This window comes from Ixodes scapularis, unplaced genomic scaffold, assembly GCF_016920785.2.
Source record: "Ixodes scapularis isolate PalLabHiFi unplaced genomic scaffold, ASM1692078v2 PGA_scaffold9__187_contigs__length_104089568, whole genome shotgun sequence".
In the NCBI taxonomy this organism is placed as follows: Eukaryota; Metazoa; Arthropoda; class Arachnida; order Ixodida; family Ixodidae; genus Ixodes; species Ixodes scapularis.
In genome coordinates, this window is record NW_024609884.1 from 102,668,986 (window position 1) to 102,681,393 (window position 12,408).

Here is a 12,408-nt window from a genome sequence, read left to right on the forward strand (position 1 = left end):
CGAAGAACCTACGACGTTCACGTGAAACGTGACTTCATGCGTGGAATAAAAGTGAATAAAAACCGTGACATGTAATGGCAATTAAAGTTCGCCGCATGTATCACATGATTTCACTCTATAAAGTAATTAATTTGCCTTAAAAGAAAATTTGAAAAATTTTAGGCGGGATTCGAACCCACGAACCTTTCTTTTCCAAGTCAGACGCGCTACTGATTAGGCCACGCAAGGCCCTCTGTACGGCTTGGGCACGAGCGGGAGTTGATATGTTGATATGTATTGGCTCTCGCGTTTCACTCTTAAATGTGAAGCTTAAGTGCCCCCCCAAGTTTTTCTGTGGCCAATGGGACAAAACCGCCATAGAAGCAACAGGACACGCCTCATACAGTGTATGCAGACTGGATTTTTTATGATGTATTAGCTGTGCGACGGGGACTTTATTATGATTGCCCCAGCGGTCGTGACCCCTGCTTCCCTCTTGATGTTCGCCGCGTTTCTTTGAGTTCATCATAATGACATGCTTTTCGCGTGCACTGCTGTAAACATACCCTCGCACTACTGTTTTTAGGGGCGAAGCTCCTTAGGGTGTGGCCTTGTCCGTCCGTCCGTCCGTCCGTGCTCACAGAAAAAGAAAACATGTTTGCGCAGTCGACAGGATTCGAACCTGTGCGGGGTGACCCCAAGGGATTTCTGGTCCATCGCCTTAACCACTCGGCCACGACTGCGGGACGAGTAGGGGGCTCTGAGATGTGGTAGTGACTCAAGAGCTGGGGTTTCTGTCATGGATGAAACATTGCATGTAGCCGCTCAGCGTCTATACAGGAGAGGGCGCTGCGGTCAAATGCGTATATAATCGCGTTAAACTTTGCATTCATTGGCTCAACGTTTATAGAAGAGAGGGCGCTGCGGTCAAATGCTCAAATGCGTATATAACCACGTTCCATACCACACATTCTCTTTCTGACATGAACCGTTGACTTAAGCGGTGGAGATGCGTTCCCACGCCTTATAGCGGATCCAAGCAGATCCGCTAAAAGAACCACTGGCTCTGCATTTCACCGACCATAAAGCAGTAATAAGGAAGTCTAAACGCAACCCGGAACTCAGCACTACCTCTGAGCAATAAAAAAAATCAGCAGCATCAGCACTACCTATGAACAATAAAATCAGTATCATCAGCACCACCAGAGCTTCGCCCCAATCAAAATTATTCACCACGTAAAAATGCGGTCATTTTTTTTTTTTTCAATTTTGACTTGGGTGAGGAACATTTGAACAAGATGAAACGATAGGTCATCCCATGCCCGAGGTTTACTTTCCATCATATTTCGACATGACGTACAACTCGGAGCACGATAGCTTCAAAAACACGAAAACGCCTTTCTGCCACTGATTGACCTCGTGGCACGAACGGGAGGTATACTACAGCGACTGCAAAAAATCGAGTCTTCGAAGCGATCGGAGCAGCCCGCCGAGCTCCTAATGGAGAATTTCCGCGGCGGAGGGCCCGACCAGCACACGAGACTATTTCTGCTCCAAGAGCTTTCCGGTGTTGTCTCCGGGCTGACCCGGTTTTTAGTTCCCTCCTCGCTTACCGATTTCGGAACTCGTGGTGTAATCGCCACAAAAAAAAGGACGAGACTGAAAAATAAAGCGGTATAGAGTCGTATCTTGTCCAAGTTCCCGACCCCATCTAACGTCTGAACGTGTTTCAGCAGCCTCATCAAGTCTTTGCGTCTGTATATAGGAGAAGGCTCAAGTAGAACAAGAGCATCGTGGTACCGCTGATTTTGAGTCGCAGGACGCCGAGCCTAATCGCAACTCTGGGCAGGCTCGCTAAAAACAGCGTCTCAGCCGAGACTGGAATGAAAAAAAATGCAAGGCCAGGTGCGCGCGAGCGTTTTGAGACATGGTTTCACAGTGAAGCTGTGTATAACATGTACACTCTTAAAGAAAAGGGTATTTATAGTCCTCCCTAAGGGAAAGTACGGTCTTGTAGCCTATGTTCCAGTAGAAAGGGAGAAACTTTCGTTCCTGAAGCAGGGGAGCAAAGTTCCTCCTTCGCCTGCGTCTCATTACAGCGGCCCGGAATCGAGCAAATCGAGCTTAATAAGGCTTAACGAGGACGCTACGTCTTTTGTATGGGACGAGAGGAGCAACAAATAAAAGCGTAACACGAGCTTTCCGCGAACTGTGTTAATGTCTGAAGCCAGATTCCCCCCGCAGGTCAAGAAACTTGCGTTTCAAAAGCAGTTACTCATTCTTCTCGTCGTCAGCACTGCGATGTTAAACGGAGACAACCGATACCCAGTTACTTCGCGCACTTTGCGTCTTACCTTTGCTATTCCTCGAGTCACAATTCCTTTGTCAAGCGCAGATATCGGAGGAATAGCAAACCAATCCGCGAAACCAAAATCTGCTCTCAAAGGAACAAACGCGAGGCCGCTCCTTATCGCGTAGCGTGAAAGAGGGTTAAATCGCTTGTCACCAGATGGCAGGGTCAAGCACAATAGTTGCAAGTAGCTAGGATAAGTGGCGCCACGTACCGCCCAATTCATGTTCTACAAAAAAATATTTTTATTTGCTCACGCCATTTTGCGCTTCGGGAACTTCGGGAACTTTGATTATACACACATGTAGACACATTAAGCATACAACAAGCATCGGATGAACATACATTGAGCGGATACACATACAACAGCACACATACAACAGCACACTATTCCGGAACTCAGCGTTTCCGTCTTTTATACTGGTCATTTTGAACGTACAGAATTTCTCGGTGACTGCCTAAGCAATAAAAAATATTCCCAGCATGTTGATCTTTTCCCGCAATGCCATACCTCTAAGAGTATTTTGAATCGCTCAGGGGATGACTCTCTTAGTAAAAAGTAAACGCTGGATAAAGCCGTATTTATTTGAAAGCCAATAAATCAAGCCGCTTCAATGCGATTCCAAGCCATGTGTTTGCTTCCCCGCACGGCACGTCGTAGCCAGTATCTTTATTGTAGTGTTTGTTTTTCTATTTGTGCTGCTCCTGCACCAGCTGCAATTGCCGTATTTAATTAATCTCTGTAGTGCGGATACGCACTCAGCTGGAAGTGATGCTTCACGGGCAGAGAAATCGCTTTTCGATCAACTTAAATGCAGTCAAAGCTGCGACTTGCGGCAGGTGTTAAAGGGACAATGAAGACGATTTTATTTAATTTTTTTAAATGGTGTTTGAATGCTTCTTGGGAACATAGCATGCCGCCCAGTTCTTTGTCGACATTTATGACGCGTATTTATGTGCCGACGAAAGAAGTAAAGAAACCGAAACTGAACCATCTCCAGTCTCGTTTCTGGGCCTCCGAAAACGGAGGTGACGTAGGGAGTGACGTCAAGTGTGAATAGTCGGTATCGGTAGTATTTAGGAAATCGAGACTCTTGTTATCGCGGTGGGTTATAGCAGTGCGGTGGCGCGGTCGTTGCGCCGGCTCTGTCAACATCGTCAACATGGACGAATGCCGCTCTCGCAAGCGAGTTCGAGCTTCCGTTCAGTGACCGAACACCAACGGAACGGGAGTACGTGTGTGGCGGCCACTGCCATCACACGACGGAGACCGCCCAGCTCTGCGCCCAGCCGGCAACGAGCGGCCCGCATGCCAAAGGACGGACGCGGGGGAGATGCCGAAGGGAAAGCGGCAGCGATCCCGCCGTTCCGGGATCCGGTTCTTCCGCGGACGTCCTCTTTTTGTCGTCAAAGAACACGAACAGCTACCCACACGTGAAAACTAGCGTCGCCCGAACGAATACTGGCCTTCAGTCGACCGTTAGAACAGCCATCTACAGCTACCATTTTGCAAAATCTTTCGAGTACCGTGTTCTTTTTTAATTTTATTTTGTTGGCCCATAGTTGCTCGTTGCCGGTTTCGCGTCCAGCGTAGCAAAGAAAAAAAACAAAGATGCTGCTTTATTTACGGTTTAGTAATCATTTCCGATCCGATTTATACTTTTGGTGGTTATTCAAGCAGAAATTAGAACAGTATTTCTAAAAATCGCGAACTAAAACATGACCGAGGGCACGTTTTTCGTTTCGACCAATCGCTGACGCGTCTCTTGTGACGTCGCGCTCCTTGGCCCCGCGTCGGTCACGTGAGCTCCGCTTTTCCTGGCTTCTCCCGCAACTCTTGGGGCGTCGCCCCAGTCGATCCCGGTACGATTATTACCGCGACTGTTTAATTGATTTGCGTGGCACACAAGCGCCGGTTTCGGCTGAAATTTGGGCAACGTGGCCTGGGACGTTCCTGGAACCCAGTTCAATCGCCAAAAAGATCTCCGAAATTGCCTTCATTGTCCCTTTAAGTGTACTGAGCTACGCCGTGGCGAGCTCGAAAACTTCTAGTGTTCATCCCAGCGCGCCATTTGGACGGTAGTTTCTCCGTGAACCGTATAATATTGAAACAGCAAAATAATGGATACTTCTTCTTGTATTTTTCCATTCATTTACCATTCTTCCTTAATTCTAAAATTTCAAACTAAATATGCGTACTTCCCGTGATATTTTCGTACTGTTTAGTCTTTTCCCCAGAGCGCAACCACTCTCCGTGAGGAGACAACCGACAGTCACATTGGCCACTGTACGAAAGGAACTTACGGTTGAGAAAAGCGTTCCAACGTGACTATCCGCACGTCAATCGATTGCACCTAATCTCCTCAAGGTGTCTTAAACTCTTTAATCTAAAGCAGAATGTCAACCTGCGACACCCAGCCCCCTCCGATCACGGCCCGACCAGCGGCGTCAATGCCCTACAGTTTACGTCATCTCAACTTGTTACACTACTGACACGCTAAAACACGGTCACATCGGCGATAATTCCAGTCTTCTCTTCACAACGCACAACACTGCCATAACGATGTTGCTGCTAGGTTGCTGACACGCAGAAATACAGAACCACGTTGATTGCCGGTTGGCACTGCCCTATTGAAAAAACCAGCACAAGCTGGTCCCAGCATCCCAGCTTCATGCTGGGTTATTGCTCCAGCATTCTCAGCTTGCCATGCTGGCTCCAGCACAAGCTGGTCCCAGTATCCCAGCTTCATGCTGGGTTATTGCTCCAGCATGCTTAGCTTGCCGTCGTGGGTGGATGCTGGGTCGTGCTGGGTGAACTGCCCATGCTGGTTAGGCTGGTGTACTTCCCCACCATTTTAACCAGTCTAAATGAATACACAGGATAAACAAGTTAAACACTTCAGAAAAGCCAGCTCGGCATCTCATTTATTTCATTTCATTTATTTTCACCTTAAGGGCCCGGTTAGGGCATTACATAAGGGGAGGGCAGTAGAACGAAGAATGCAATAGCAGACGCAGTAGTAGAATAATAACAGTAACTATAAACAAGAACATGAGAAATTATACATAATGGGCTAGTAGATTATCGTAAAACACTGTTCCATCAGAGGTGCTTACGATGGAGGATGGCAACTGGTTCCACTGTGTCATGGCATATGGGAGAAATGATTCGTTGAATAAGTTAGTTTTACCAGAAATACGTTTTATTGCACAAGAGTTGTTTAGGCGGGAGGATATTCTATCGGGGGGTGAGAGCAGGGCGTTTTTTAGTTCTGGGCAATGATAATAAATTTTATGAAGAAGGCATAAACGGGAGAGTTTCCTTCGAATGAGTAAGGGTATAAGCCCGAGTTGACTTTTTAGAGAAGAGACACTGGTGAAGTGGTCATACGATGATAAGATAAATCGGGCGGCTCGGTTTTGTACTGACTCCAGGTGATTGATTAGATAGACTTGATGAGGACTCCAGATTGCAGATGCATATTCTAATTTTGGCCTTACATAAGTTTCATATGCCAACTTTCGGACTTGGGGAGGGGCGTCTCGCAGGTTACGTCTGATGAATCCGAGGGTCTGGGAAGCCTCTGCAGAAACGGCTTCGATGTGAGGTTTCCATGAGAGGTCAGGCGTTAGTCTAAGGCCAAGATATTCATACATTGAAACTGATTCGATCACGTCTTTGTCTGGGGTATAATGGAAGGGTAATTGAGTTTTCTTGCGGGTAAGATGGATTAGCTTACTCTTAGATTTGTTAAGCGACATGAGCCATTTTCCGCACCAGTCGTTAATTTTTATGAGATCATTTTGAAGCAAAAGATTATCAGTGTCTGTTGAGATGGTGTTATAGATGACGCAATCATCGGCGAAAAGTGGTATTTTGCACGAGATGTCATGTGGGAGGTCGTTAATAAAAATTAGAAAAAGCAGTGGGCCAAGGACGGAACCCTGAGGTACACCTGAAGTGACGTTCGTTAGCTTTGATTCATGCTCGTTAACAACCGTGTATTGCATACGAGACGCGAGAAAGCTGCTAATCCATGAATATGCAAGGGGATCTAAGTTTAGGGATGATAGTTTAGAAAGCAGACGTTGATGGGGAACACGGTCAAATGCCTTCGAAAAGTCGAGAAATATGGCGTCGGTTTGTATATGGCGTTCTAGGTTAGTCTGCAGTTCATGAACAAATTCACATAGTTGGGTCTCGCAGGAGAACCCCATACAAAAACCGTGCTGGTGCCTGAAGAAAAAATTATTTGACGTTAGGTGAGTCATGATGTTAGAATACAAGATGTGCTCAAAAAGTTTTGACGCAATGCATAGAGATGGGACGATAGTTCGAGCCAGAAGATCGTGTTCCCTGTTTGTGAACTGGGGCGATCCTCCCAATCTTACAGTCGGAAGGCAGACAACTCTCGGAAAAAGATTGATTAAAGATGAGACTGAGAATTTCACCGGAAACGTTGACTGTATTTTTTAAGATCTTTGCATTAATATTGTCAGGGCCTGCTGAAGAAGTGAGCGGTAGTTTTTCTATATGCTTAACAATATCGGATGAGTTAACAGTAATCAACGACATGGGATCATAACACTCTTCAGGGACAGTTGGAACATTTTGTGGGGATTCAGTGAAAAACACAGAAGAAAAATAATCGTTAAGCACTACAGGGCACTCCCTCTCCGGTACAGGCTCACCAGCAGTATCCTTCAGATTGATATTTACGTGGCCACTTTTAGGTGACATAAGCTTCCAGAATTTTTTTTTTTTAATATTTTGCAAGATTCCGGGCAAGTCCTGGAAAAAAAATTAATTTTAGATAGCTTAATGGTTTTGGTATAGTTTTTGAGCGTAGTGTAATAAGCGTCCCAGGCAACAGATAAGTTAGTTCGTTTTGCCCTTGCAAACAGTCGTTTTTTCCTATTGCACAATGACCGGAGCTCTTTATTATACCATGGATTCGAAGAGTCCGTCCTAATACGTAAAGTCGGGACGTATAATCTAACCAGATCACTTATTTTATTCTTGTAAAGTACCCAGTTTTCCTCAACAGATCTTATCGAGAATTCAGTTACGCACAAGCTTTAAAAATTTGATAAATCATTGTTCATTGATACGTAATCGGCTTTATTATAATCGTGAATAATTTTACAGATTGGGTTTTTGATAAATACCGGGAACGACAGGTCAACGTGAAGGATACTATGGTCGCTCAAACCGTTACAATGACTTACTGTTTTTACAATGTCCGGTGATGTAGTTAAAATGAGGTCGAGAATGTTACCAGAGCGTGTCGGTTGGTTAACCAGCTGCGTCAGATTGAACGTTTGACACATGTCAAGAAATTCTGTCGATGTGCGTGACCCATCAGATAATACATTGACCCAATCGATTAGTGGAAGATTAAAATCACCAAAAAGCAACAAGTCAGCTTTTGGGAAACGGTTTTTAATATCAACTAATATGGAGGAAAGAGTGATGGTGAACGATGAATCACAGTCAGGTGGTCTGTAACATACAGCCATAACGATTTTATTGGATGGCGTGCAAACACATACCGCAGAAAATTCGATGCTTCTATTTGAAATCGTAATATCAAAACAAGAAATACTTTTTTTTATAGCTATAAGTACACCACCCCCTCTTCGAATGGCTCTGTCATGGCGAAAAATGTTCGTCATCGTTATGGGGGAATACTTCTTTGTCATCAATACTAGGATGAAGCCATGTTTCTGTTAGGACTACGATATCGGATTCACTGTCCGCCATGACGGCACAAAGATCATCGCGCTTCGGTATGACACTTCGAATGTTGGTAAAAAGAACAGAATGTAGTTGGTTTTTATCGCGCGGTTCAATGTGGCGGGAACTGATTATCTTTCCCTTAGCTTTTTGCCTTTTTTGCTGTGCATTTAGCTCGACAACAGACTGTGAATCTTGATCAAAGAAATAGTGTTTGTTACCGATGTGTAATATATCAAAGCGCACCTTAAAAGATACGTTAAGGCTCTTTCCGCACTCAAAAAGTTTGGCTCGAGATTGTCGCACTGAACCGGAAAAATCGTCGCGGACAGCAAAATCGCTTCCTTTCAGCTTACACCCGGAAGCCAATATCCTCTCTTTGTCCTTAAAACGAGCAAAATTTGACGATAATTGGTCTGTTCTTGCCATCGTGAAATTTACCTAAGCGGTGCGACCGTTCTAGATTGGAGGGGTCCAGCTGGATGCCCAGTTTTTCTGAGCAGAAAGCAAGTACAATTTTTTCCGATTCACTCCAAGTTTCGTTCAGAGCGTCAGGGCAGCCAAAAAATAACAGATTACACCGTCGAAGTCGGTTTTGGTGGTCATAACATTGTTTTTGAACGTTAGCTATCTCAGCCGACATGCCGGCCTTTGGTGCAGCGCCTGACACAGCTTTTGCCTCGGCCAGTTCCGCCTCAATAGCAGTTACTCTCGCTGACAGCTGACCTACCAAAGCACTCGTACTTTTTTGTTCATTTTGGAGAGCCATAACCTTAGCCAGCATGTCGCCCTGAGTAGCCTCAATTCGCTGAACAGTCGATAGAATGTTAGCAATAGCTTTGGTATTTGGGCCTGGGTTTGATTCAACGTCTCCCGACATTACCAAAAGCATTTGCGAGAGCGAAACAATGTAACAGCACTCAATACAAAAGCGGGAAAGCAATCTTAAGTACTGGCGAACGTCGTCGTTGGGGCACGACACCATAATCAAACAGTGGTCGCTAGTGCGAAAACATCGTTCATTGTCGAGGTAACTAACCTGAAGAAACAGAAGGGTGTGCGTCATTGCTTGCTCGGCGGTGACGTGCCCCAACTGGCCGGTCAGCGAGAGCTCCTTTTGTAGGCACTGTTCAGCCGGGGCTGTCCCCGGTTGCCAGGTGAAGTGCGGTGATGTGTCCAGATTTGGCGAGGTACACGGTGCAGGTGCTGGTGTCGGTCCGTGCTTCGGGAAACAAATCTAATTTATTATTTTCGTATTCGCGGTCTGCTCACATGAGCTCAGATGCTACACATCCACTGCGCTGACACAGTACTAACCGGCGCACAGATAGTAGTTCTCGGTGCAAAACAAGCAATGCTATCAAAACTAGATTGCTTATCTCTCAACACGAAAACACTAGACACACGCCGAAAACAAGCAATAACGATGAAAAAATACTACACGGATGAGAGAAGCGAACCTGGGTCCCACCCGTAATGGGGGCGAAGCGTCCTCTTGCGTAGTCGGCAGAGGCGAGGAAATCCGTGTGGCTTGGATGGCATTGGCAATACTCCTCGGCACCACCGTTATTCACAAGCACACAGGTGTTCAAAGACACGAAACGACGCCTCAGTCGGGGCATCTGACTTCTTCCCGCGCTGAACGGACTGCCGCTCGCTGTCTCCTTAAATTCCGCTTCGCTTGCACCGCCGTTCAAGTAGTCGCCAAACAACGCGCACACAGCCGTCCTTTCGATATTGTGCCCAAGATAGCCAAACGTGTCTCAAATTCTCCTTTCCAACCACTCACTCTCTCTCTTTCGTCGCACACAAAGGAAGCTCGCAGCGTGCCTGAAGCGCCCCGTCGTCTACCAAAAACGAGAGGACAAAGAACAGGACGTGGCATCGTCCCCACCCCAGCCGACCTTAGCGCGCCCGCTCCCGGCAATGCCAGTTCGACAAGCTCTCGCCGACCTTGGCGTGCGCGCTCCCAGCAAGACCAGCTTGAACAAGCTTGGGCCAGATTCAGAACCAGCTTGAACCAGCATGACCAACTTGAACCAGCTCAAGTACCAGCTTGCCCATCTGCAGTGTCAGCTCGAATCAGCTTGAACCAGCTTGCCAAGCTTGAACCAGCTTCAGTACCAGCTCGAACCAGCTTGCCCAGCTGCAGTGCCAGCTCGAACCAGCTTGATTATTACCTAGACCAGCTCGAACCAGCTCGAACCAGTTCTAACCAGCTCGAACCAGCTCTAACCAGCTTAAAAACCAGCTTAAAAACCAGCTAAATCAGCTTGCCCAGCTTGATATCCTTGCTGTTTTTTTCAATAGGGTGGGCATCGGAAAACAGAACCGAACTCAGCACAGAAGGCTCACAGGCACCCGGCAGCAAAACTTGCCTGTCTTGGTCGCAGTTTCCGCGATTTGCATAACGTCGAAAACGTCGACACAGTTTCGCGTGGTTTCACGTGGGTTCTGCAATCCGGAGACGGCCATCTTTCCCAGTGTACGTAGCGCATGCTGGCACTGCTCCGGAACTTCGCTCGTTTGATAAACTTAGTGGTAAAAACGTCAATGCAACCGAAATGTTCTGCACGTTTGGACTGGGAGACGGAATTACAAGTGGCCTTCGCTGCCGCTGAAGCTCAATCAACTATACCTTATCAAATTGATAAGGTATATCAAAACAAATATACCTTATCAAAACAAATAAATAATAAAATCAGAATCACGTCAGTTTCAGCGAGACTGATACAAGACTGAGAGATCTGACAAATTGAGTCACCCAAAAAATATCAAAATGACTTGCAATACTATTATACATCCGACCATGGCCTCCTCAATACTCACAAAACCTGGCAGTTCGATGACGGAGCCATAGAATGCCCGGTCGCAAAATTGGAGCGCGAGGATCTGGTAGCACAGAGCATTTCTCGGGGATTTCGGTATTGAGCGCACAGCATTTGCAGCGGCGAGGACCTGAAATATGGTTTTCAAACCCGACGAGAAAAGAAGCGGTCGCCCGAGGAACGCAAGAAGCACGAGCGGACAATCCATCGCTCGGAACAAGTGGGTTTCGGCGTCTCGCCGCAGCGGGGCGCCCGTTAAATGACTCTTGTCTAGGGAGGCTCAAGTGAGGGTGGGTGCAACTGCTAGATCGGCGATCACGTGACATGGACGCCATTTAATTGCTAAATTTTGCTGGTAGTCTATGGGGCAAAGTGTCGTTTTATTTCCTAACTCAGGTCATAAGAGCCCATTAAGGTGTTTGAATAATTTACACAAGGTACAAATGATTACTTTTCCATAGCCACCAGTTTTGTTGCGATAGGTTAAGTATTTTTTTAACGCCAAAAATGGTAAATTCCGCCATCTTGGAGGTTGCTGCTTGTCTGGCAACCCTGCTTTCTCCTCTCGACGTTTGCGATTCCCGGAGCGAGGAGGAAGCGAGAGAGGCTGCGCCAAGGCGTTCGTTGCTTGCAATGGGAGGCGAGAGGAGGAAAGGCGCATGGAGCAACAGAGTTGCAACAGAGCGGGCGTCTGCTCTCGTGCAGGCAACATTGGAGCATATCCTTTCCCGAATCCTCTCCCTCAGGCGCCGCCATTAAATTGCAAACGCTCTCCAGGTTTTGAGTAGCACCCACCCTCACTAGAGCCTCCCTACTCTTGTCTGCCGCTCTACTTTTTCACTTTTGGCGGCCGCGTCTCGTGACGATCTTCTAGGCTTTGTCAGTATAGAGGAGTCTATGGTCTGACCCACGCGAAACATGCGGTCCAGGATGTTTACTAACGTGCAAGGAGAGCAAAAAGACGTGAAATGTCGTTTTACTCGTAAAAATATTTGTGATAACAGTTCTAAACAGTCGGCCATGCTATGGAGGATTTTGAAAAGGAACACCAGATTTGCCTTTTCTCGATGGTGTTTACAAATACCGTTGAGACTAATGCAGGAAACTCAACAGAAAATGCATGAGATTGGCGGGACACACAGAAGTGGTGCCATCTCTTGGCGAGGAATGGTGAACTCGGTGCCGAAAATTAAATTGATTTAGTCATGTGCTTCACTGTCTGCCCCCTTACACTATCGTTAAAAAATGCATAGCGACCGATTAAAATTGAGAAACATTTTGCTGTATCACTTTTGTATTAGTTGATGTGTTCCACAAATTCATATGAAAATCAGTAAACTGTTTCCATGAGGACCCTGTGTTGTTAAATGCATTTTTCAGGCTATCAGTCATTATTTCCAGTTATTTGACGATTTATATATTAGGGCAACTTCAAGTCATTATTATTAGCTAAAAGTTAAATATGTTGCAATATTCACGTTCTCAAAGGTGAGATTGGCTTCAAGTGGCTTATA

The 12,408-nt window shown here is 46.2% G+C and overlaps 1 pseudogene; it reads right to left on the bottom strand.

The window, feature by feature from the left end:
* Positions 1-8,240: 8,240 nt before the first annotated feature.
* LOC115322276 lies at positions 8,241-12,217 on the bottom strand (annotated as a pseudogene).
* Positions 12,218-12,408: the final 191 nt, after the last annotated feature.